The following is a 24,960-nucleotide window of genomic DNA, read 5'->3' on the forward strand; positions in this document are numbered from 1 at the left end:
AGCTAAATTGACAAATTGACCCCATTAATAACATCTCAGCTCATTTTCAGTGTGGCTACTTCAGTGTCACATGACTGCGTCCTCAAACCAACCATTTTTTTCCCATCATACGGGGAATTCGCGTTTGGCCCAAATCCCAATTTTGTGGCAAAGCAGAGAGGTAAAGATCAAGGGTGTTGGCCGTGGACCTTGTTTTTCAAGTAACGTGAGAACACTGATCTCATGGATGATTTGCCATTTCAAAGGGTTTAGTTTAAATGAAATGCTTAGGTGTTAAGTGCACCCTTATCCCAATCAAACTGGGATCCGTGTCACGACCAGATCTGCCAACGGTTTGCTGGATCAGTACCGACACACAACAGTGAGCCTTTGGTGATGAGCCGTGTTGGAACACAACAGAAGGAGAAAGACACTGCGGCTGGGTGACACAGCAATGATGTGCTTCTACCTCTGGACTGTAGCAGAGGGAGTGGCATTAAAGAGGAGTGTGTGTGTGTGTGTGTGTGTGTCATAATGAGAGAGAGCTTTGCTTTCATGCCTGAGCAGTGAAAGAGTATCACTCACAGAGCACAAGCCAAAGGAGAACAAGTAAAGTTAGGCGGAAAGAAAGAGACGCGAGGAGGGGGGACAGAAAGGGGAGAAAGAAAAGACAGAGAAAGAGTTGGCTGAAAGCAGCTTCTGTCTTACGTCCCACCCCCTGAGTGTCTTCCCCTCCTCTCTGCCCGGCCGGCCCGGGAGCGGCAGGGAAAAGAAAAGGAGTGCAGAGAGAGAGAGGGATAGAGAGAGAGAGGGAGAGATACAGAGGGAGCTCAAGCACGCTCGCTCTTTAGCGCAGGACTTTCAGGACCTTTGGAGTGGGGCGCCAACTCACACTGACACTAACACGTGCTGCTTTTATTGTTACTGATACACATCTCAGAGGGACTCAAGGAGGGAGAAAAAGGAACACAAGGAGACCGAGAACATTAGAAATAGTCCATCCCAGCCAGTTCCTGTGGACTATTTGACCACGATGGCACCTGCCAGAGGGGAGAGTGACTAGGAGGGGCTGAGGAACAGAACCAGGACGCAGGCAGGGAGGAAGCTGCCGATGAAGAGGTGAGGGTTTCATTCTCTGAACAGTGAACAGTGTCCATGTCCATGTGAGCACAAACTTTCATTACAGTTTTAACTCATGGAACTACGGAGGAAGGCGTGTGTTTGAATGTGGTGGTGTGAATACAAAAGGGAAGTGTCTATTCAGTGCGTTTCTGTATTTATTTATTGAATGGATTTTAAGAGCTGAGCCTAAAAAGTGGGATGATTTCAGTTTCCTGGACTCTCTGGAGGTTTTTGTGATCGAGTTACTCCGCTCAGGATGTGTGTAAACTGCTGGTTTGGTTTCCTATCAGTGTTGATCATTATGGTGATTTCCTTGGTAACACGATAGCACGGCTGGACAAAGTCAACTGAGCTTAAATCAGGAAAGGAGATCTGGAGGTCTGTTGTATGTTGGGGGAATGTGTGTCTTGGATGTTTTATTTCCTGATGGTCAACCAGCACAAGTTGGGGATTTAAGGGGAATTCTTTTTTTGCAGAGAATCTTTTTCGGATGGAATTGGTTAGACACACCTGAAGTTGTGTTTTCAGTCTGCGAACACAACAAAATGTCTAACGTTGAAGGCTCAATTAAGCATTGTATGACGTTTAACAGAGAATCAGTGTTTATTAAAGGCACCAGTGGACATATAGAAGATTAGAAGTCCTTGGTCCTTCCACCTGCGCTCATTGTGTTTCGCATCCCTCCACTCCTCCATGCTCGACCCTCCATGCTGCCACACTGACACTTTTGTTCCCTAATCTCATTTACGTCTGCCTTTTTCTGCAGGTTTCCGCTGAAATCCCACAACTAATGACAGAGGCTTATCCCGTGCCACTCTGCCTTACTCTCATCCTTTCTACCACCCCTCTCTTTTCTCCCCTTCATCCTCTGTTTGACAATCCATCTTTTTTATTTTTTATAAAGCTTTAAATATCTGTTCTCTTTCATGCTATTTGTAGTATCAGCATCTTCTTTTTATAGCCTTCACCAGCATGTTTTGTGTGTGAGTGGGTGTATACGTGATTTAAACCTCACAGGTGTGCATTTTGTCTGTCATCTCTCCTATTCAGTGTAGTAATCCCACGTCTGACTGGTCTGTATAACCCCTCCACCCAAAACCTACTTCAACCATGCACAGTAACCCCCCACCACTATGCCATTGAACCACACATTAACCCCTCTACCTTTGCACTGAGGTGTGTTATGTCTGCACTAGATGGTCCAACAAGGCCCTCTTAGTTGCTTGAATGGAAACCTGTTTTTACGCATCAAGTTTACAGGTCAACAATGCTGTTTAACGCCTGGTACGCTCTCCGCGGTGTAAAAGTGTGACAAATGTCCTTCAGTGTCACTGGAGTCAGCGCAGGTCGGGGTGTTTAAGGTTTACCAGACCTCCTCAGCTGCCTGACAATGATTTTTCTCATTCAAAATGGTGTCGGTGGAGTCACTTAAAACAAAGATCCTCACACTATCAGGCCTGTAGAGATCCATGACGGATTGCACATGTTCATTACTGAAGATACAAACTTGAACTACATCAAAATAAAAATTAAGAAAGAAACATGGTTCTGATTTAATTTAAAAACACAGGCTTTGGTTAATAGTTGCCACAGTGGTTATAGTTATATAACTGTTTATGACTTGGTAAACTCTTAGCACGAGTTCAGTTTGTTACCTTCACTTTTGAGAAGTTACTCTGAAGAGAAAAATGTACCATTTATAAAGTATGTGTTTGCACCGCACTTTGGACTTTGAGAGCCCTTTCATCTTTGCCACAGTGATCTGTGCACCTGCGACTTGGTTAACTTTGGGAAAGATTATGAGTTAAATTGAGTTGGAAATGCTTGGTTAAATTCAGGCAAAAAAATCGAACCAACTACGTTTGGGTTAAAATAAGAACTGAAAGGTGCTACTACTAGGGATAGATCTTTATACGCCGTTTTTTCCTAGTTTAGGATTACGTTGATTATTGGTTGAATATGGGTGCAAAACATTTTGTACTCGTTGCTACAAACAAGTTTACTATATTTATTGTATACGGCCTCTGTTCTTTCACTGCATTGGGGGCTAACCAATTGCCAGCTATTCTTCCATTATCCCTTAAACACTGCCGCAACTGCAAATGAAGACAGGCGGGGGGGGGGGGGGGGGGGGTTTAAAACAGCATATGAACAATAGCTTTTACCACCTGGTCACAGGTTGCATTCAGTCTTTAAGTTTGTTCAAGTCATGTGACAAGAGAGAGCACCAAAGTGGACATGTATTTAACCCAAAAGCTACCATGGGTTCAAGGTGCGTCTGCTGATTGCCTGGTGATGAATTGACCAATGAGGTAACTTTATGGTTAAAATGGCTTCACACTGATCCACTGCCACACCTTAAAACCATTAACCCCCATCTCAACCCTTCCCCACGGGAAAAAGTCATTAACCTTCCTCTTAACCCTTTCCGCAGCCTGAAATATCTACCTAGTCAGCAGAAAGTAGAGATCAAAATGTTCAGATTCAGGACAGTGATAAGGTACCTTATATGTATGTATGTGCATATACTATAGACCACGGGAAAAAAGTGTCCTTTTGTTTTTATCATTTCAAGTACGAATGATATGAATATTTTGACGAGTAAAGAGAGATTTTACAGAGAAATGAAAGAGAGAGAGAGAGAGAGAGAGAGATTGGGTAGCGATGCAGGTCTTTGTTTGAAATATTTAATGAGTGTCTCTGCTCTCTTGAAATATTGACTTTTTCCCGTATAGCCAGAGGGGACAGACCGTAGCAGAGGTTGTTCCCTAATTTAAATAAAAAGCAAAAGACTGTTGGCATCAAACTTTCAGTAGATTCTTACAGTTATTTATTTTATTATTTTCGTTTACAATGTAAAAAAAAAATGGCAATGGAACTTGGTTTGAATGTAGCAGTTAAAAATTGTGTTGTGTTTTATGTGTGTGAAAGGGAGAAAGTATGTGTAGACTTTCTAATTGTGTGTTTTGCCATGTATGAGACTATGGCCTAATGACTATGACTGCACAAGCGTGTCTTTATTTTTGTGTATGCTCCTCTGGTGTCATTCAGGTTCTTTTGTTCAAAAGGTGTAGTTTCCACACTCATACCATGAGCAGAAAGGTATAATGGTACTTGTGACATGATGAAAAAAAAGGAAGGCAGATTTGTGTTCTGATGTTCGCCATTTCCTGCGATGCTGAATTTGAATGTCAAATTTGAACCTCTAGCTGCAAGGTCAGCTCTACAAAGTAAGCACAAAAATATATGAATACAAAATATGAATGAATAGATGAATGCGCTGGATAGCAGAGCAAGGTGCTGATATATTTGCAGTTTTTACTAGTAATAAACTGTAAGTGCCTTAGTGCATATGTGCATGTTTGTGTTGCGCTAGCAAGTGCTGTTATATATTTAATCAAAGATTTGTTTGTACTTCTTAACTTCACAACCGTTGCATTAGCTTTACATGACAACTGATAGCTGATGCGGAAGATGTAGAATAAGATAGCAGATAATATATCCCATGTTTTAATAGCGTCATTTGATATGCACAGATAACATCAACACATGGACGGATGGATTACCAAAGAGTTGAACCTGAGGTCAACGAAAACTCTCAAAGTCATCACTTTGTTAAAAAGTCTGGTCTGACGTAAATGAAAAGGTGAAAAACACTTTAGCCGATGTCAAGCATCAACTACCTAAGGTGAGGCGGTTATTAAATGATAGAGAAAGAGGATTCGCATGAGAGAACACAAGCTGAAATTAGACAGAAAACTGCATTTTGTCTGGCAGACCAAACTCTGCTTGAGCACAACTCGGATGCTCCTCTTACTTCGTTATGTTTACACTGACTTCCATCCCCACACAACCTTCTTCCACACATGTTTTTAGGAATTCAATTATATTTCATGATCTATTTTGGTTTCTTTTAAATATTTGAATATATGAATATATACTTATAGCAATAGTTGCTTGAAAATAGCTTGCACATTCATAAATAAAACGTTTTGAGATCCATTCATGAATCTGGATATATTTCCGTAACAGATGCAGAGAGGAACTGGTCCGAAACAGATTTATTTCACAGCAGACCTTCTGATGGTGCGTTGCAGGGCAAACAGGCGTGTAATTAATGAGATAAATGATTGCCCTGTTCAATTAAAGAGTATCAGGGCATGCTGACTCACTGGAATGGCTGTGATACAGCGGGTATATAATTAATTTGATCAATTACAACTGTGTTGACCCTGATGATACATTAATAAGGTTGCTGTGGTTCTATTGGTCGGCAAACTCTCGCTCCAGTTACAGCTTCGCAATGCTGTGCTTTTTAGTGTGACGTTATTATGGTTCTAGTAATGTATAATATCCTGTGACCCTTCATTATTCATCCCAACATTAAAAAGATTTTAATGGTCAAATGTCAAACATCCATTACTGACCTTTTTGGTCCTTACGTGTCAAATTATCAGGTATAGACAAAAAGCACATTAAATATGGTACAATATGTATGTGGGGTTTCTGCTCCTCTAAGGATACTTTCTTTGTGCTCCTTTTCTTACCTTACCTCACCCTCCTCTCCCCCTCCTCACCCACACACCGACATCCCATCACACGCACACACACCCTTCCTGTCTTTCCTCATTTCTTTTTCCCTCCTTGAATGCTCATGTCTGCGTAGCGCTGTAGCAGAAAAAACCCTCCGTTGCCAGACTGACCTGTAATTGCACTCTCAATTTGTGTAGATATAAGCGTGTGTGTGTGTGTGTGTGTGTGTGTGTGTGTGACAGCGAAAGTTTGCCCGTCCTGTCCCATCACCTTGAGCGGTCACGCAGTGTTGAAGGTGAGCTGGAATTAGGAGGCTTTACACAGGAAGATAGGAAAATAACGAGATTCTCTCCATCCTGTTCAAAAACACACACACATACAAATAAGCACCCTTATAGTTTAAGCAAAAGTCTCCCTCTAACTGCCCCCCCCCCGCCGCTCTACCCCCAGAGGGGTGCTAGAGGGGCTTATTCAGGGGATTTTGCTGTTCTGCAGTGTGCCTGTCAGATAAGGAAGGAGACGCAGGCCTGCCTGGTGACACGCTACTAAGCGCATGCTGTACAGCCTCCTCTCCTTCCTGTTCCCTTTTTAACCTGTCACTCAAATCCCCTGCCACCCTGTGCTGCTACTGGCAATGACACCACACACACACACACACACACACACACACACACACACATACACACAGGCTGGCATCTCATTTGGGAACTAGTAAACGTACACATTCACAGCCATTCCTTTGTTTCGATTTTTCTCACTTTGACTCTCTAGCTTCTTTGTTTTTAGTTTTTTTAGCCCCACCCCTTGAACAACTCCCGATTACGTTGTGACTTCGCGACTACCTCCTTTTTCCTCCTCTTCTTTAAAAAGGGCTAAACAGCCTTCTTTTCCCCGTGCTTTTTCTCCGGGTTTGCCCTCCATTCCCTGGAACTCCATCTCTTCTCCTCGCCTGTAGTGCTGCTTACTGCTGCTCCGGATCACAGAGACCGATTGAAAGACACGAGAGGAAAAGCACTTTGAAAGAGCATTTATTGCTGTTTTTACCTCAAAATAGTTTTCATTATCCAAGGTCTTTGTCTGATGACCAAGGCTGGGACATGAATGATTGATCTGGGTCGAGATGAGGTGCTTGGTGAGCCCTTCCAACCTCTAACCACCAGCTCCCCATCCACTCTTCTGCAGTGCAGCTGCTGTTTACAGTGCTTACACACTAGAAGCCCACCAGTTCCCCATCCTATGTGAGGAATCGGAGCGAGGTCATGATGTGCATCTGACTTTCGATGAACTGAGAGACCTGATCCAAAGTTGACATTCCCTCTCTCTATGGAAGCATATAGTGCACAGCCTGAGAGGAAATTGAATGATTACATTGTTGCTCCTACTTCTTCCTCCTGAAGGTATTAATGGTAAATTCCACCTTTTTCTGCTTTGATGTCCTTGCAATGTATATGATGCCTTGCAAGCCCTCTGTTGGCTAGTTTCCGTCCACAGCCGCCCACTCTACCATAAAACCCTCCTCGCCGACGCCCTGGGCCCATCTTGACTACCCAGCACCTCCGTCACCGCCAACCTCTTTACCGACACCATCCCCCAGCCCTTCAGCCTCTTGGCAGCTCTTACAGGCAGGCTAATTGACTCAGTCCCAGGAGGGGGGATCATGCCACATTTCTAATTTGGCTTCCCCTCCTACAGATAAAAGCTACATCTCTCTATCCTTCAACCCCCCCTCGCTTCAACCCCTCGGTATCTAGCCCTTTTCTTCTTTTTTCCTTTTTGCACTTTACATTTTTTATAGTTTAGAATGAATAACTTACATTTTCAGGTGTGTAAAAAGCATGATCTTTTGAGGTTGTTTTTTTTTTTCCAAATGACTGCCAGTCACAAAAACAGACATAATAGACAACTGAATACATGAAAGGACAGATACACAACTCTCAGAGGACAGCACCTCACATTGGCTCACCATGGGGCTCACCTTCAGAGAGCTCCAGCTCCACCAGCCACACCCGGGGACTACGACGGCGTGTGCCAATGTGTGTGTGTGTGTGTGTGTGTGTGTGTGTGCCTGCACACGTGTGTGCCTATGGACTGTGCCCCATCGCCCTAAGAAGCCGATAGACAATGAATAAAGACATTTTGTTCACTGATTGCATCACGCTGCAGAATCACAAGAAGTAAAATGTCTTCATTTCTGCCCAGATTAGAAATTAAAGAGTTAAAGATGTGTTGTGAGCATATAAGTTGTGTATAGTGCACAGGCTTATGTTTAATTATACATGTTTTAAGGTTCCACGTGTCTTTGCCTCCATAAAAAAGGAGAGCATGTGATTTAGATGATGAACTCATGTATATGTGTGTGTTTGAAGAAAAGCATATAAGGCATATTATTTTATTTACAAAAGAGAATTGACCCAAGTTCCATGATATAGCTGATATACAACTACAAATGCAAACACACACACACTCTGAGTGTACACTCCAGCAGCACAGCATGAGTCGGGCATCCTGACAGATTTCTGTGCAGGAAGCATGTTTGGTATGTAGCAGTAGCTGCGGCTTTTAGGAAAATGGTCTTTTCAGATGGACAGATAAGGTATTTTAGCTGGAGGCTTTGGGTCCTCTGGTCTTGTGGAAAAGACATTTGACACGTAGAGAGTTGTTACCTTCAGTGCAGTATGTGGAAAGATTTCAGGGCTGTTGGTGGAAAATCCATCCCCATTTTCAAATAACAAGTGAGACCCTTTTCCCTACAATCAAACAGATGCACCGACGAGGTTATTATTTACTTTAGACGTGAATGTAATGTTCAAATTTTGAGTTATGTTTTCCCCTATTCCCCTCCAACCCCCCCGACCTCCTCCCTACACAAACTTACAGGAATGTTGACACAGCAAAATGTATTGATTGTAGCGATACGACAAACATATGACAGTTTTAAGAGGAAAAGCTTATCCTGTAACACAGAGGACATGGGACGTACTGTTCTGGACCCTCTGAGACATTTGTCACAGGCCTCTTCTCTTCCTCTAATACCTTCCGGTGCTATAAAGCCTGGGAATGCACATCTTAAATGAGCGGCATTAGCAGATAAACCCATTGAAGATTGAAATTCAAATTTGCTTTCATTGCCATGGATGGGAAGTTCCCCTCCTCCAATAGGGAGCTGACAGTCTTTGATGTGACCAGTGATTAGTAACTGGAACTTCGGGGAGAATTGGCTGATGTCTTATGTTTGGGTGAGGGGGCTTCAAACAGATCAGTCTTTTATGCTTCAGACCCCATATGCTTATTTACTGCTCACCGCATCCCTCATTAGCCATGGTGTTGCGTGTGGCTCTTTGGGAGAAAACAGGACAGTCTGCTCACAAATTGCCTACATACATTTGGTTTTGTATGTATATTTTATGCATGCTTCTATATGCATGATTTGGGACAAAAAAAATTTAATTGCTTACTTAAATATTACCTGTGACTGCTCATTGTTGTTGTAGAAAGAGCAGAGGAAGTAAGAGGACAGAGAGAAACAGAGATTAGGAGGTGGTAGAGAATGAGGGAGGTGGAATGGATTTTGGATGAATGTGAAATGTGCTGCTGGAGATTGTTTCCATAAGGTAATGATGATAGAGAAAGACAGGCTTATATAATAGGAGCTACTGATGTAATGATGTAAAAATGTAAGTAAAGTAATTTCATCATGTTAACATGACATTTCTTCTCTGCCTTTATTTTGGTTTTCTCTTCAACCTTATCTTATCAATATCAATTTTGTAACACTTATTATTTAGTTTGCCACCTATTTTTCTGTAATGAAAGATCAATGGAATAAACTCACAGGAAGTCTCGGAGCATCAGAGGAAAGATGGAAAGGGATGGTAATGAGGCAGGAACAAAAAGGGTCAAAGATTTGGACCTCTTGGCTGAAAAGGTCAGTCAGAGGTTGGTAGCTGATGAGCGTATCTACCTGAGGGCAACATGGACACACCCATGTCACTTATTTATACCTTTACTGCATTTTGCGCTTTGACGTTTCCCACCTTTTTTTTTTTTGCACACAAGTGTAGTTAATGAAGTCTAGTTTGAGGTCATGGATCAGTCTTAATAACGGAAAAGCTTTGTTTGCCTCTACAGCTCCGTCTAGCTTCTGACAGTAATGATGATAGATGAAAGGCAGCGACATAATGACTGACCAGCACAGAGTTTAGTGTGTGTTCTGGAAATATCAGTGCAGCAAAGAAAAGAGCAGGCCGTGGCATGAACAACAGTTGTTTTCAACCAACATGCCTGGACACACATTCACTCAACACACAGAAACAATGTAAAGCCCCTTTAAAGCTGGCTGGGCTTGTACTTTCCTTTAAATGAATGAAAGACAAGAATTTTCATTTTTACCATTGACCTAATCTGTTTTTCTTCATAATCCAATTGGATACATTTCAGTATTGTTTGATAAAATAAAAATAGTAACAAACATCAGACACATCTTGTTATTTCGGTAAGATGATGGTTGGATCAGGACGTTGTGACTTGTCGTGGCTAAAAATGTCAGTATTTTAGTACAAATAAATTGTGTAGAAAAAAAGATGATTAAATGAATACATAAGTGACTCCGTTGATCCTAGATAAGTACACTGCTGGCTCAGTCCTTCAGTCCTTTGGGGCTGCTGCGCGGCAGAGGAGGTTTAACAGCGGGACGCAGATGCTCACTGACACGCTGATGCTCGCTTCCTGAAGGGAGGAAAGAAGAGTTATCAGCCAAATAAGAGACACCTCTCCGAAAACCAATGAAGCGTAGGTTGTAAAAGTAAAACCACTTCTATCCCATGCTGCGTGTTTAGATCTCTCAGTTTGCTTTATATGAGGTCCTGTCATTCATCCCCCATGAACCCCCATGAACCTCCACACTCTGTCAAGTTGTCAGTTCCTCTGTGCAACACTCTCACCAAGATTTATTGGGCTTGAAATTGCTCAAGATTGTTTTTGTAGCCAAATTCCTGAGGCAAAACTGTATGAATGAATGGGTACAATGACTAAGCTACCCTATGATTTGCAGTGACCAACTACAATAAGCAAAATAATTTGCTTTGGTCTGGGATTTGGTGTTTGGTATCAAAATATGTGGAATCGCAACTGTCCAAAATGTGGTGGTACTGATGTGTCTTTTTGTTAGGAACACAACAAAACGAAATAACTATGATTTGAACTCAACACTCAACACAACATGCAAAACAGAGTCCAACTTATACAGGATGGGACAGCACCATACATGGGGTGATGGAGAAATTTGAATTAATCTTAATTTGGGTGAAAACTCTTGCATTTAATATAAGCTTTGTGAACAGTGTAATGAAACATTTTAGTCAAGGTTTTCAGGATTATTTCTTAGTTATTAATTAGATTGAATATCAAAACAAGCTTAAACTGCATGCAAACATTGAAAGAGGACAATTTGAGATTGGATTCGATGAAGATTGAAATCCTGACTTGATCTAAATCGTAAACCGTGAATTAAAACTTAATCCCTGTTTACCACTGGCAAAAAGACCAAACGTACCACTGAGCCTGTCAGTCAAAAATTGAACAGCAACCACAAACTTCGACCAACTATAGAATATGAAAAGGAAAGGAAGCATTCGGAGGAACCCGGTGAATCCAGCAGCGTTCTGCTTCTGTCTGCTTGTCGTCCTCTACGCTCTCGCTTCCATTCGGACATGAAATAGTCATTAGGTGAAGGGGTTATTCCGCCTAGCCGTCTTTCCACATTAGCTAATGTGAATCACAGACGTTTGGAGAGTGTGTGTGTGTGTGTGTCATGTATTCGTGGACACAGTATCTGGAACCTAGAGTATGTGGGTCTGCATACGTCAGCATTCAGAAGTGTGTGGTTCTGTCAGGACTACAGCTGCTGTGTGTGTGTGTGTGTGTGTGTGTGTCTACGTCAGATGGTTCGCCTGACAAGGTTTTCTGTTTTATACAGTCGACAGGTGCTAAATAATGAAAGCACAGAGAACAAGTTAGAGAAGATGAAAATAAAGGAGAGCAGTACATGAAGACACGAGGAGAGGCAACTAAAGAAGGAGGAAAATAAAGTGGGATGAGGAAAGACAGGAAGGAAAGGAGGAAGCAAAAAGTGCAATTTGCTCAACTATGGAACAGAACGTCTTCCCTTTGTTCAGGTTGCATCACTCTCTCCCATCAGAGCAGTGGCAAGCAGCAGAGCCCTTCTACTTATGGAACGAATAGCGGCGCTGAAGGCCATATCTGATGGTTTGTTGGCATTGTGTGTCTTATTTGTGGAGATTTTGAAACACAACAAACTCCAGCAATAAAGTGAGAATGATGGAAAGAAGGTGCTGTGGCAGAAAAAAAGAAAAAAGACAGGAAAGGAGACGTCACAAGGGGGACATTTAAAGTCAGGTGTCTGTGACTGTCGCCTCTCTGTCTGTATTGTGTGTGCGTTTGTGTGTATAAAAAAGGAGCGGTTTAATGTAATGTGTAACTTAGTCACATGATTATTACAATACTCTTACTACATTTTCATTTTAAAAAGTTGTATTCAGCCTGTATCCACTTGAATGTTATTTTGCTCCGTAATAAACTGAGTTTATGATGACAGTGTGTCAACAGAATGTGTCCTCTATCTGCCAGGGTTGCTTCTCATTGATTTATGCAGGTCTGAGACAGCTGTAGTAACTCTATACCTAGCGCGCGCACACACACACACACACACACACATGCACACTAAGAGACACACACCTGGGCAGAGTGAATCCTACCCCAAGGGCAGCTTTTAAGGAGGAGCTGTCTCTTAGAAGATAAACTACAGGAAGAGATACGCGTTCCAGAGACAGCGAGCAGCGTCCACTCTGCAGCACTACTGACTACTACTAACCCAAATCAATCTATCTATTGCATGACTTTCAAAACATTTTCATTAAAACACTGCTGAGAGCCACGTTAACACAAGGATACCCCCCTTTTTTTTAAACGAATCACTTGGACTAGAATTCGTGCCCTAACACATCTCATCAAGTGTCACGGTTTGGGTTCTTGTCTTGTTTTATTTTGTAGTTTCATGTCTCTTGTGTTCCTGGGTAACTTCACTTCCTGCCTTGTCCTGTCTTCCCCTGTGATTGTCTGCCGTGCCTGATCGTTTCCAGGTGTGTCCAATCACCTGCACCTCCCTTGTGTATTTAAGCCTTGTGAGTCTCTTGTCGCGTCGTTGTCTTCGGTTGTCTACAGTTGTAGTCTCGTCTCGCCTCGCCTTGTCCTCGCCACGCCACGCCACGCCACGCCACGCCACGCCACGCCACGCCACGCCACGCCATGTTGTTCCGTTTGTAAGATCTTTGTTTTTTCCCTCCTTCCCCTTTTTCTCGGGTGGAGTGGTTTTGAGTTTAGTTTTGATTCTTTGACTATTAAAGTCCGTTTGTTTTTGTATAACTCCGCGTCTGGGTCCTCCCTCCTTGCCCAAGATCGGCCAGCATTGACATCAAGTCATTTTTGTAGTGTGCCGAGCTGAGAGTGATGCAGGTTGCCCGGGAAAAGCAAGAGTGGTCCTATGGAGCACTGTGCAAACACAATGCCTGGCGTGTGTGTGTGTGTGTGTGTGTTTGGCCAAGGCCGGTTGAGTAGGCTGAACATCGAGGCAATTAACAGAATTCCTGACTGCATTCTTTCTTTCTTTGAAAAAACTCTCACACACACCAAAATATTCTCCCCGGTCCACTCTCTCTGCGTCGTTCCCCTGCACGCTCATTCACACGTTCACATGCACGCCTCTCTTCCCATGGCCGATAAACTCATCAGTCCGTCCCACCATCGGGTTGTCTGTCTCACACCCTGTATTCTGCTTGTCTATACGTCCCCAGTTCTTTGCTTTTTGACACAAAGCGGGAGAGAGACAGAAAAGAAGGCGAGAGAAGATGTGACCCCCAATATCCTCCAATCGCATGTGTGTGTGTGTGTGTGTGAATCCTCTCCCTTGTGACAGCAGCACACAGTGTGAGGCTTTTCACATTCTTGCTGACTACATCTCTGAGTGTGTGTGTTGCGTTCTTTAATGACTCTTGAGCTCATATGCTTCTTTCTTTAGCGGGGTAGGCCGATGTCAGATCCCTGCACATTAAATTAACACAAGCCACATTTGTCAAATGGCTGTGCTGCAACATTAGTTGCAGTATGAATACTGTATGTGTAATTTGCAAAACTCCTGCGTCAAATCTCTCGGCTCCAACTTTGTGTCTCCCGGTGAGACGTCAGGCGTGTTGGCACTTATGGAAATGAACTGAGCCGAGGGTAAGGGGATTTGTTACCAATCCCATCTGTCATCTTCCTAAGTGGACTCAAATCCCAGTTTGCGCTGTTGGATTATATGCTAGTTCCTGTGAGAGGATGACAAGCTAACGTGGGGCCAAAGCCATTTACAGGTACAGGATTCACTTCCCATCCGGCTTCATGGCGCAAAAGGAATTGTTTGGAGGAGTTCTGTACGAAGGTATTTTATTTTGCACAGTTTAAGTAAAATGTTGCACATCGGCCAGTTGCAGCGTTCGCTTACACACAGTAGAATATTTTTTCCTAATTCCTACGTCAGATCTCATGTGGTGTAACGTCTAAGAAGACAAAAATGCGTCAAACATCTTGTCACTTTAGGAAAGGAAGTGAGCCAAAGCTGCCTTGGATCTGTAGTCCATCAAGCTGTGACATTTTTAGGCTGTAGTGTCGTCCTGTAGTAACGTAGGACCATGACTTTTGAAGTCGAGGGCCGTAAATTCAATTTCAATACATGCTTACAACTGCTCCACCTGTTTGGCTCCAACCTTAAAATATATAGTTTTTTAATAACGATGGTTTTGTGGAATCTAATGAAAGTTGAAGTGCTGCCTGACTGCAGACAATGTGGGCAGTGCATGGACTACTTAACTTCATTTTGAAAGGATTATGGATGATAAACCATCATTTACCCTTGAAATGACCTACTATTTTCCACATTTAGTGAAAATATCAAAACCTCCTACTCTGGTATTCTATGTGCTATTTGATTGTGCAGTTCATATTGTTCAAAATTTACATTTTCATTAATTTTGCTTATTGCCCTGATAAATTGGGCAAATAAATGGGAAGGGAGTGGAGTAGAAATATCAGGAGAATTCTCAAGAGGGGTGTGTTCTCACACACACACACATTTCACAAAGTGTTTCTACATTGTGGAACTTATGATCACAGTTGACCTTCAGTTTGCCTACAAAGCTTCGCTCTCTTTGCTCGCATTCCTCGCTTTGGTCACTGGGGCCGAGGGGACATTTGGGCTACGTTAGCCTCTAGCTGCTCCGTTTTGGTTTCAATGAGGAATCGTGACCTCGACACGACACATGAGAACAAATGGACACACTTTTATGTTGAGGATGATGATGATGATAGGACGTTTTGCTTAACCTCCCATCTAGTAACATGATAGAACATGATTTTGTCTTTTCTTAATAGCTTTACTTTGGCAGAGAGACAGAGGTATATTTTCTGATCTTACCTCACCATCGTCTAATTCGCCCAAAATCAGGGACAGGAGCCATAGTGAGTCTGAACTGGCAGACTGTGGTGGTTAATTGGCGAATTAAGTCTATGAAGCCCCAATCAAAGAGCCAGTTAGCATGGGACACATGCATTTGACATGGCCAATTAGCAGCAGTGTTCAGACTGAACTCGTTAAGTATGAACTGGTTAATGGTGTCCATTAATTAGACGGGGTGAACAGGGTACCACTCCCACTCCGCTTTCTGCCTGACATTCACACACTGAGGCCTCAAGCCTGTGTGCTTGTATTTTGATAGAAAATAATGTAAGAATTATCCACATAAATACGGAATGCAGGGTGTATTAGAATTTTTTTGCGACTTCAAATTAGTTTTTACTTCGTGTGCAGTAAAGGAAATATGGTTTTAGTTCAATCATGACCAGACATACTGTTAGGTAAAGCTTTCTGCTCCATGAGTCTCTTTGTGAACTACTCATGTGTAAAGCTGAGAGAAATGTGTGTGTGTGGGTTGCATTTACTGTAGTTCATTGGTTTACAGATGAAGCGTTAACCAGAGCGGTTCAGCTATACAAGGTCAGGTTGTTTTTTTTCTCCCCATGTTTACGATAAATACTTAATTTGACTTGTCACAGGAACAAAAAATAACCAGATCATAAGCAGGTCCGTGTGAATATAAATGAATTTTTTAGAAACCTTTACGCTAACTTCTCTTTTTAAAGATAAACTGATACGTCGACAATAACTTCTTACGGGCACTCTGGGGTACTGTGGTGTTTTAACACTTTTCATAAAACATTTGTGGTTACTGAAACGGCACCAAAACTACCAGACGCCGCTAAGTCGCTGCTCATCGTGATGCTGCAACAGTCTCAAAGTGGAACAATATGTGTGATTTTCACTCAGCAGTACCTGTCATGATCTGGTTACAGTTTATTTTACACAGTTTTGAAATAAAGTAGGATTCCAGACATTTACAATATACATGTCACGGATCGTTACTCAAACCGATGTAATTATGAGATGTGAGTGAGATGCGGCCGTTTGGCAGGAGGATGGCAGAGGAATGACAAGTGTTCTCAGGAGGGAAGAGAAAGATGAAATGGTTTATGAGCAGGCAGTATTATTCCTTCCTCAGTTATTCCTCTCGGGTATTCCTCTCTTTTCTCCACTTCTTTCCTTCCTGGTTTTATTATCCTCTCGTCTTTGTCCCCCCCCCCCCTCACACACACACACCCTTCTGTCTACAGTGCACACGGTGTTTGACTAACCTCATTAACTGTGTCTGGCCTACAGCTCAGCTCCTCGTTGAAACACACTGCAGATAGTATTCATAGTGGCTCCATTAAATTACCCATCAGCCATTACAACACAGGCGGGAGTAATCACATTATAGAGAAAAGCATGGATCAGGAAATTACAGCAAAAGGTGGCCTTAAACTGAGAGAACTGAGGCGGACACTTTAGAAATGATTCATTGCACCAATTCAAATATAATTCAATTACAATTACAAGATGTATCAGATTCAAAGGTACTTAACCTTATTCTCAGGGCAGCATGTGTGTCACAATGGTTAGGAGAAAGATGTTCTTTCTGCTCTCCAATGAACATCCAACCAATTTAGCCTTCACATATAAAGCATATGAGTTATTGTCTTTAAATGTTCTGACTCACTACTTCTTTAAAACGCATTGCAGTGTAAGAAAAACCAGAGAATCCGACTCGTTTGAGCGGAATAACTGAAATCCTTTTGTCTAATGTTGACAGATCCCTGTTGCAGGTGCGGTGTGTTTATCCAGCTTTTGGCCGAGTGCAGATAATACTGGCTGTAAGCAGAACTCATGGCGTCTGATGTGTTTCCCATCTGAGGGATCGACTGGATGTGCTGGCAGGAGGCGGCAGTAAGGAAAATCTGTTGCAATGAGAAGAAGAAAAAATTGACCGCAGTGGTTACAAGCTGCTTTCGCAGTTAGTTTAATTCAGGCCTGTTTTATTTGGTATTATTCTATTATCTGTTTCTGTGGAAAAGAAATGAGAAAGAGGAGATAGAGGTCATGGAGGATGGAAAGTCGATTGAGGATAAAGGAAAAGGGGGGAAGAAGAGAGAGATAGAGATAAAGAAAATAATGTAATAATTCATGAAAAGAGGTGATGAAGGGAGATGAAATGAATGAGGAGGTGTAACAGGAAAAAACAAGAAAAGGAAAGAAGGAGATCCCACTCAGAGCTCGTCCGAATGGTTGAGGACTGCTGCCAAACTGTGAATGTGTCTGTGGCTTCCCTGACCAATGATTTACTCATTCACAACTTTGCTCCCTCATACTTTCCTCTAACCAGTGGAGTCCTGACCACAAATGTACAATGTTGAAGTGCACCACCTACTTTACACGTTTGCTGCTGTGTGTATTTGCGTACATATGTATATATGTGGCCTGCTCATAATAAAACCGTAGTGTGTTGTTTCTGCTGCAGATACACACATGAGATTAGGAAAAAGCACTAACATGCCGACATACTTTTTCAGTGTTTATAGGGCACAATACCACTTTACAATCCTCATCTCCTGATAAACCAAATTCCAAAATATATGCATGGAAATAAAGTTTAAAATGACCTAACAGCTTGATAAAACATAAAAGAAACAGAACTAAGCACACCTGAGTAAGGACAAATAAGCATGCCAACAACTTTGCATCTCATGAACATTTTGTCAGTGAAAGAAAAAAAAAATATTATATTAATTTGTTATTCATGTATTTGTTGTTTAACCACAGGCAATGTTCCTAATACAGGGTTATATGAGGTAGCATACAATACACACATGCTCACAAGAACGTAAATACTATATGCACACACACATATCTCACATGCCACTCCAGATAAGAGAAATGTGAAGTAATTTTGTGCATCACATTGTGTTCCGCCAACATTTCTTAGAAACCCGTGTTAAACGTCTTTGCTTAATGCCGTTTTTGTTAAAAGTTAGCAACATTGCAATTGTATGAGAAAGCACAGCTTTGCCAAAAGGGGAAGTGAGTATAAAGAGTGCAGAAGCAACAGCAAGCATGCGAGACAGAAAGCAGGACAGAGAAAGAACGTATCAGAGGGAGAATCCCACTAATGATCAACAGATGTGTGAGACATCAAACTGTTCAATTTGATACTGAGAACAGTCAGACATACTTAGACAAAAAATACAAGGAAAACTCATTTAAGTATTACTTCTCTTTGCTACTTACTTGCTGTATGATGGCAATTAAAAGCCGGCCGGCAGAATACTGAAACGGTTGTAGCCATGAAAGTTGCTTCTCAGTTGGGAATACAAGGAGTTATTCATGCTGTGAGAAAGTAAAGCATCGTTCACTGGTGGGTAAGAACGATCTTGGTTGTTGAAAACAAGCTTAAGCAACTCTTTTTACCTGCTTGGTAAGAGTTGTCTACTTTAATCACGGACCAATAAGTCTTTTATTGTTTAGCAGTACGTCATTTTGGACACATCAAAGTGAGAAGAGGATTGAAAGATGTGTTCTATCTTATTGCTCAGAAAGGCGCACTAATCTGAACCGGAATAGAACAAAGCCCTTCATCCGAACAGAAGGCCTTTTCAGGAGAGCTTTTTATTCCTTAGTCCTCAACAAGCACTTGATAGGCAGGCATTTTAGTTTTCAGAAGTACAAAGCAGTGCATATACAGTGACTCAGCCCACATGGACATTTATAGTAATTAATTACACATGTGGAGAAGGACTATGCTGTTGTCTTCTTTCTATTTAGTGTGTCCAGTTGGCGGAGCTGGTTGCACCGCGTCGGACTAAATCAGTTGCACAGAAAGAGGGGCGGAGTGGCCATTTATCTACCATATGATGCAAATCAGTGGTCAAAACCAGGTGTCCATCTTGGGAGTGATGGCTTGAGAATCCTTGCATTTGGAAAAAAAATGGCATTTTGATTTAAAAGGAAACTATTTTCATTGGAAATACCTAAAAGTATAGAGCAAAAGCCCATCCCATGTGTGTGTGTGTGTGTGTGTGTGTGAAGATGAATTTGGCTTGTTAACACAAGCATAAAAGCAGGATTATTGTAAAATGACTCAATTGTTAAAATGTTTTTGGTTCCCTATTTTGCAGCATGACGTATGTACTAAAGAAGCACTGTTTTGCAGGAATTAACTTCAGGCTCAGCATTTGGGTTTTAGCTCACTTGTTCTAGAACGTCTCTAGAACTGAAACACTTCTTTCATGTGGAGATAGCAAAGATACAATTCAGACATTCCTATTTCTTCCCTATGTTTTGTCCCTCCTTCATCCCTCTCTCTGTTACTTTCGCCCTTCCTCCTCCGGCTTTTCATGCTGCCCAGAGTTTAAACAGCTTTGTTTTTTTTCCCCTTGACACGTTGGCTCTGAAAAGGAGGAGGAGTGGAAGGAGGGAAGGAAAGCAGGGGTGGAGGGAGAAGACGAGCCGAGCCAAAAACAGAGCAATGACGGTTTGTTTGGGGACGGCAGCCTATTACTTCGAATGCTCTAATCTCCTCCACCTGTAACCTCAAACCAAACACACAGAAACAGAAACCGAGGCTGTGGGGTAGAAATGATTTCAATATGTGTGTGGCCTATATTTGACCCAATTTAGCACCATAAATAGAATTTAATACCAGGTTCTGCTTGAAATAGACTCAGCAGAATATTTCCATACATTTAAGTTTCAAAATAGGTGAAACACAGCTTTTAAAAGGTAAAAGCACTGCAAATGTTTTTATTATTTGGTGAAATAAGGAATTGCATAATAATGTAGAAGCATTTATAGGATTTCAACATTTCTATTGAAGCTCCAGGTTGAGTTCATGTTTTAATGCACTATTTTTAGTTGAAAATAGTTTAGTTTAGTTTGAAAATTTAAGTCCATGCACATTTCTTAAACATAAATCACACATTTTATTTGAAAGCCTTCTGACCTTTTTAGTGTGTCTGCGTGTGTTTGCTCTTTGTGATGTTGGGGCGACGATAATGACAGCTGTTGCCTCAATGATAACGAGGTGATTTCCCCGCGTTGCCCTGGCAACCCTAAATCACACAAATGTGTGTGTGTGTGTGTGTGTGTGTGTGTGAGAGGCTGACTGAGAGACTGTTTTTGCCCTTCTTTGTGTCTGGAATGAACCTGGGCTGAATTGTTCTTGTGTAGCTTTGTCACGTAGCCGAGTGTTTGTGCTTTGTGCTTTCCAGGATTTCTATCAAACTTTTGAAGCCTAACAGTTCTAAACAGTCAGGGGCCACATTTCAATTCTTACATGAAGTCATTTTTCCATGGTTCCTTAGAAAAGAGTTTTTTTGCAGTTCAATAGAAAACGAATGGATGTGACATTGCACTGTGAGAAATTGTAGAATATTTTTTACAGGAAAAAGTTAGAAGCTCTTGCATTACCAGGGAGTCCTGGACACAAAAACAACAAAGCACATTCATTTTGGCCCCAAATCACCTTCTTCTGCAGGAAGAATGTTGGTCTTCTTGAATCAAAAATTTGCCAGTTGCTGCACAAAGGAGCATGGTTACCTGGTAACGGGTTAATAACTTTAACCGCAAGTGAAGACCAAAGCTTTGTGACCACACACACAACCATATGATTCTGTTGGTGGAAAGCCAGAGAGGGAACATGTACTTGTCACCGCATTCGTGTCCCCTTTGGGTTTATTGGAGCACATGCACATTTGAAGTTGGATCGGAGTTTGCAGCACAGACATTTAAATAGTCACAATGTGCACGCAATGAGAATTGTCCATTTTTTTAATTGTTGTTTCAACACAAAGGAAATGGACAATTAATGTTGCTCGGCAAGACATCAATCTATTGGTTTGACCTGTGTTGCAGGTGGATGGTGTTGTAAAGGTGAAATACAGTCCACTCGTTGTGCAGCGTTCCCTTGGACAACATGGAAATGGGCTGCAGTCCAAAAGGAAGGGGACGATTTTGTTCTGCAACAAGGTAAAAAGGGCTCTGTGGGTTTCTTTGTATGCTGCCATCTCCTCCCCTTCCTCATCATCATTTCACGTTTTTAAGCTTTATGAGACTCCCAGGTTTTTGCTTCCAAAAATAAACAACTCATCAGGTGCCTTTGTGGGTGGCCTTAGTGGGAAATCAAACTTTAAACTTGGCAGTGTGCGTAACTTGTGTCGGCGAGGGATTCGTATGTTGTGTAGTCGTCTCGCAGCTAAGAAGAAGCATCCAACCTTTCATTCATCACCCTCCCCCCCCTCACACCCCTCAATAACTGGTTGATGGAGGGGATTTCTGGCCCACCAGACACAGACAGCACTCAGAACACCTGAGAGATCTGTGCATTTGTGCGTGTGTGTGTGTGTGTGTGTGTGTGTGTGTGTGTGTGTGTGTGTGTGTGTGTGTGTGTGTGTGTGTATGCGCGCGAGTGTTAAGCGTTTGATGCAAGCAGCTGTTTTGAGAGCCTAATTTTGAAAGTGAATTCACAATTATGGAAAAGCGGAAAGTACTTTCAGCACTTGTGTAATTGGACTGTGTATGTGCATGCATTTGCATGTGTGTGTGTGTGTGTGTTTGTGTGTGTGTAGTTGTTCTGCTTGTCTGACAAAGCAACGTGAGCAGCTGCATTTTTTGCATTCTTCAATGTGTGTGTGTGTGTTTTTTTTAAGAAAAGGAACCTAAATAGAAAATGTTCTATTTTGAACTCTTTAAAAGGTTCTATAGTGTAAAAAGTGAGAAGTCTCTAACAAACAAATCACACAGCACATGTTCAGAAACACTTAATACACGTTAATACAGGAAAGTGTTGAATGCACTTGTATTGAGGCAGAATGAGTCAAAAGTAAACACATTCAAATACAATTATGAACCTTAAAATGAGCATAATATGTCTTCTTTTAGAGCTTTCAGAAGTATCTTAGCAATTGGTTTGACGGGTTCAAACAGAAGTTTCTGGACCTGTCTAAGTAACCAACTTAGTTCTCAGGCCTGACACTGATTGAACACAAAGGCTTCACAAACGTTTGTGTGAAGCGGCATAAAAAACGTGTTCAAAGTAAAACTAGATATAGCTTTGCATTTTTTTCACTTGACAGCAAAAGTGGAGAGACTCATTAAATTAGCTCCTGCATCACATTCTTTGTTGAGCTTCATTCTTGCAAACAGGGAAACAAAGCCATTCATTGACAATGTCTTAACTTTGCTTGATGGGTTTTAGGTTTACTACCCGATGAGGTTGAAATGTTAAAAGTAACAAAAACAGAAAACTCAAAAACAATTATATTTTCATATAATGTGATCCATACCCACTGTGCTTACACTGCAGCAGTTAGATTGTGTGTGTGTGTGTGTGTGTGTGTGTGTGTGTGTGTGTGTGTGTGTGTGTGTGTGTGTGTGTGTGTGTGTGCACGTTCCACATAGCAACAAGCAGAATCACCTCTGTGTCAAAACCACTGACATTCTCATGAAACCTGCTCATTTCTGAGATGGGCTCAGATTTCCCCTGGGGGGTCTAAAGCATGTGCCCGCTCACGCACTAATAATGTCTCAACAACTCCTTGGAAAGTGTGTGTGTTTCTTTACGTGTGTGTGTGCAGTTAATCTGCCATAGTGCTGAGAACAGCTTGTCTGTTTGGATCAGTGCCCATCAGGATCAGGAATCGTTTCGTTGGGTCTGCTCACTGCTATCACATCTCAGGCCTTAATGAGACAGCGCAGCACCACTGCTGGATGTGAGTGTGTGCCGTTACACACACACACACACATATACACACACACCGTATGCCTAATCTGCCTGCTTTTCCGCAAAATATGTCTTTCAGATCCAAATGCTTCTGAATCTATTTTAACGGCAGTTTGTTTTTGATGTTTAGTCTTTATATTCATGAGACTGAAAAAAATCACATTACGTTTACATATACAACATAAAACCTTGTGCAATGATCAAAGACAGAATTTAGTGTCAGGAACGGATGTTTGCGTTGGCTTTTAGGAACTGTCAATTTCAGTGTGTGTGCGGGCTGAACTTTGAAGCTTCTATCTTTTAGTAGGTGATTTCCCACAGATCACAGTGTTTCATCCTTTCACACTGTGATCTGTCCGGAATTCTCTTATGTAGCAATAAGAAGCAATGTAACATCCCAGGTCTGATTAAAGTGAAGCTGTGAATTACAGGGTACCTGGCTCAAAACCAGCCTTGGCTTGCTTGCATTCTATAACTATTTAATTCCATATGGTACTTGATGAAAATAATGCTGAAAAGAGAGGGACAGTTTAGTTTATAGTTAGGTCTGACTTTGCCAGTGTACACATTTATATTATATTTTGTCATTCTTTAATTATGCAATAATTATGCGATGCGTATCTTAATACAAATGTGATGACGGATTTAGCTGGTGAAGTTCTCTCTGAGTCGCAGACATAAAGAAATGTCCCCATCTAGTAGAAGCAGGCCTTCATTATCTAGTGATCAGCCAGCTAGATATAATATGGGTGGGAACTAGTGGAGCAGTGTGCATTCCACCCAGAAAATACTGCTTATTGTAAGTGTGTGAGAAAGAAACAAAGCTGTGTTAATGCAAGGTGCTGTAATCCACTCGGTGACCTTCAGAACCTGCTCGGAGGTGTGTGTGTGTGTGTGTGTGAGAGAAAATGTGTCACTTAAAGCTCATGCTTGAAGGTGGTCTTATCCACCCAGTGACCCTCAGAGCCAGATGGTGTGTGACTGTGTGCCTGTGAGAGTGTGTGTCCCACCTATGAGCCTCCTGGCAACAGAGTCCCCCCCCCCCCCCTCCCCGATCCACCCACCCACCCACCCCGTACTGCCCTCCTGACGGGCCAAACAACCCCCTCTCTCTTTATCCTCCATCCTTTCACTTGGGTGTGATCACATCAAAGTAAAACAGGGAGGATTACAGGTTGGTGCCCCTCAGGGTTCCCAAGCAAGACCTCTCCCTCTCTAACCGTGGCACCCTCTCTCTTTCTTTTCCATTCCTGCCACTCTCCAACGGGAACCCCGATAATCCCCGTGGTGTCAGGAGGCCAGGGCACCGTGTCATGGACGACCTGTCAGGACACATATAATACGGCTGGATATGGAGCCCCAGCTCGCTCAGAGAAGCCCAGCTAGCCTTTTAGAAGTCTCACACATTTTTCACATCTTTAATGCATTTCATTGTTTTCTTCTTCTTTTTACTTCACCTTTTTCTTTTAAATGTCTGGCCTTGCAGCTCCACTACCTTGACAATACCCTAGCGCCAGTTAAGCATGAAGCCCCAAATGAAACCAAAGTGGCTTTTTGTTGAACCCAGCTATTCAACTCCTGACCCACTGCTGTGGATGCTATTAATAAAATAATGCAACCCACACATGCACAAAAACACACACACCTCACCCTCGCATAGATGAGATAAGTATGTGGTTACAGCTGGCAGTACGAGCTCCATAGTTGCGATGATGCTATTGATCCACTCCATACTGGAATGTGTTTTATGTTGGGTCAGCAGCTCTGGGTATTTCTGCATCTGTTGAGGAAATGTTTATAATGCAACACATGTAATGTTGGCAGATGTCATGCTAACACAGTGTCACACTGATTTCACCGCTTGGTCAGCCCGCCTTCACATGCCGGTTGAATCTGTGGTGCCTTCCTTTTGAAGAATCTGCATCTGTTCTGCGGGATTCCTCATCGAGGTGCAGCAACGATGCAAAGTGTCTCCTTAAATTTAGCCCAGTCAAATCAAAAACTATGTGAAATTAGTGTAGACCATACATAGCAGTAGGTCAAACTGAATTAGTCCAACTGAAAAGTG

At 42.2% G+C, this 24,960-nt stretch overlaps 1 protein-coding gene across 2 annotated transcripts in view; it reads left to right on the plus strand.

Moving 5' to 3' along the window:
- The first annotated feature begins 584 nt into the window (after positions 1–584).
- Positions 585–24,960, plus strand: part of sema3b (sema domain, immunoglobulin domain (Ig), short basic domain, secreted, (semaphorin) 3B) — a 52,374-nt gene continuing 27,998 nt past the window's right edge. The window contains exons 1-2 of one of the 2 annotated variants that reach the window (XM_062563720.1): positions 585–1,098; positions 21,026–21,139. The gene's annotated coding sequence lies outside the window, so the exon portion shown is untranslated. The remainder of the gene's footprint in view (positions 1,099–21,025; positions 21,140–24,960) is intronic. The other variant, XM_037478498.2, reaches the window with a different exon arrangement.

The sequence above is a fragment of the Pungitius pungitius genome, chromosome 1 (genome assembly GCF_949316345.1).
Source record: "Pungitius pungitius chromosome 1, fPunPun2.1, whole genome shotgun sequence".
NCBI classification, from domain to species: Eukaryota; Metazoa; Chordata; class Actinopteri; order Perciformes; family Gasterosteidae; genus Pungitius; species Pungitius pungitius.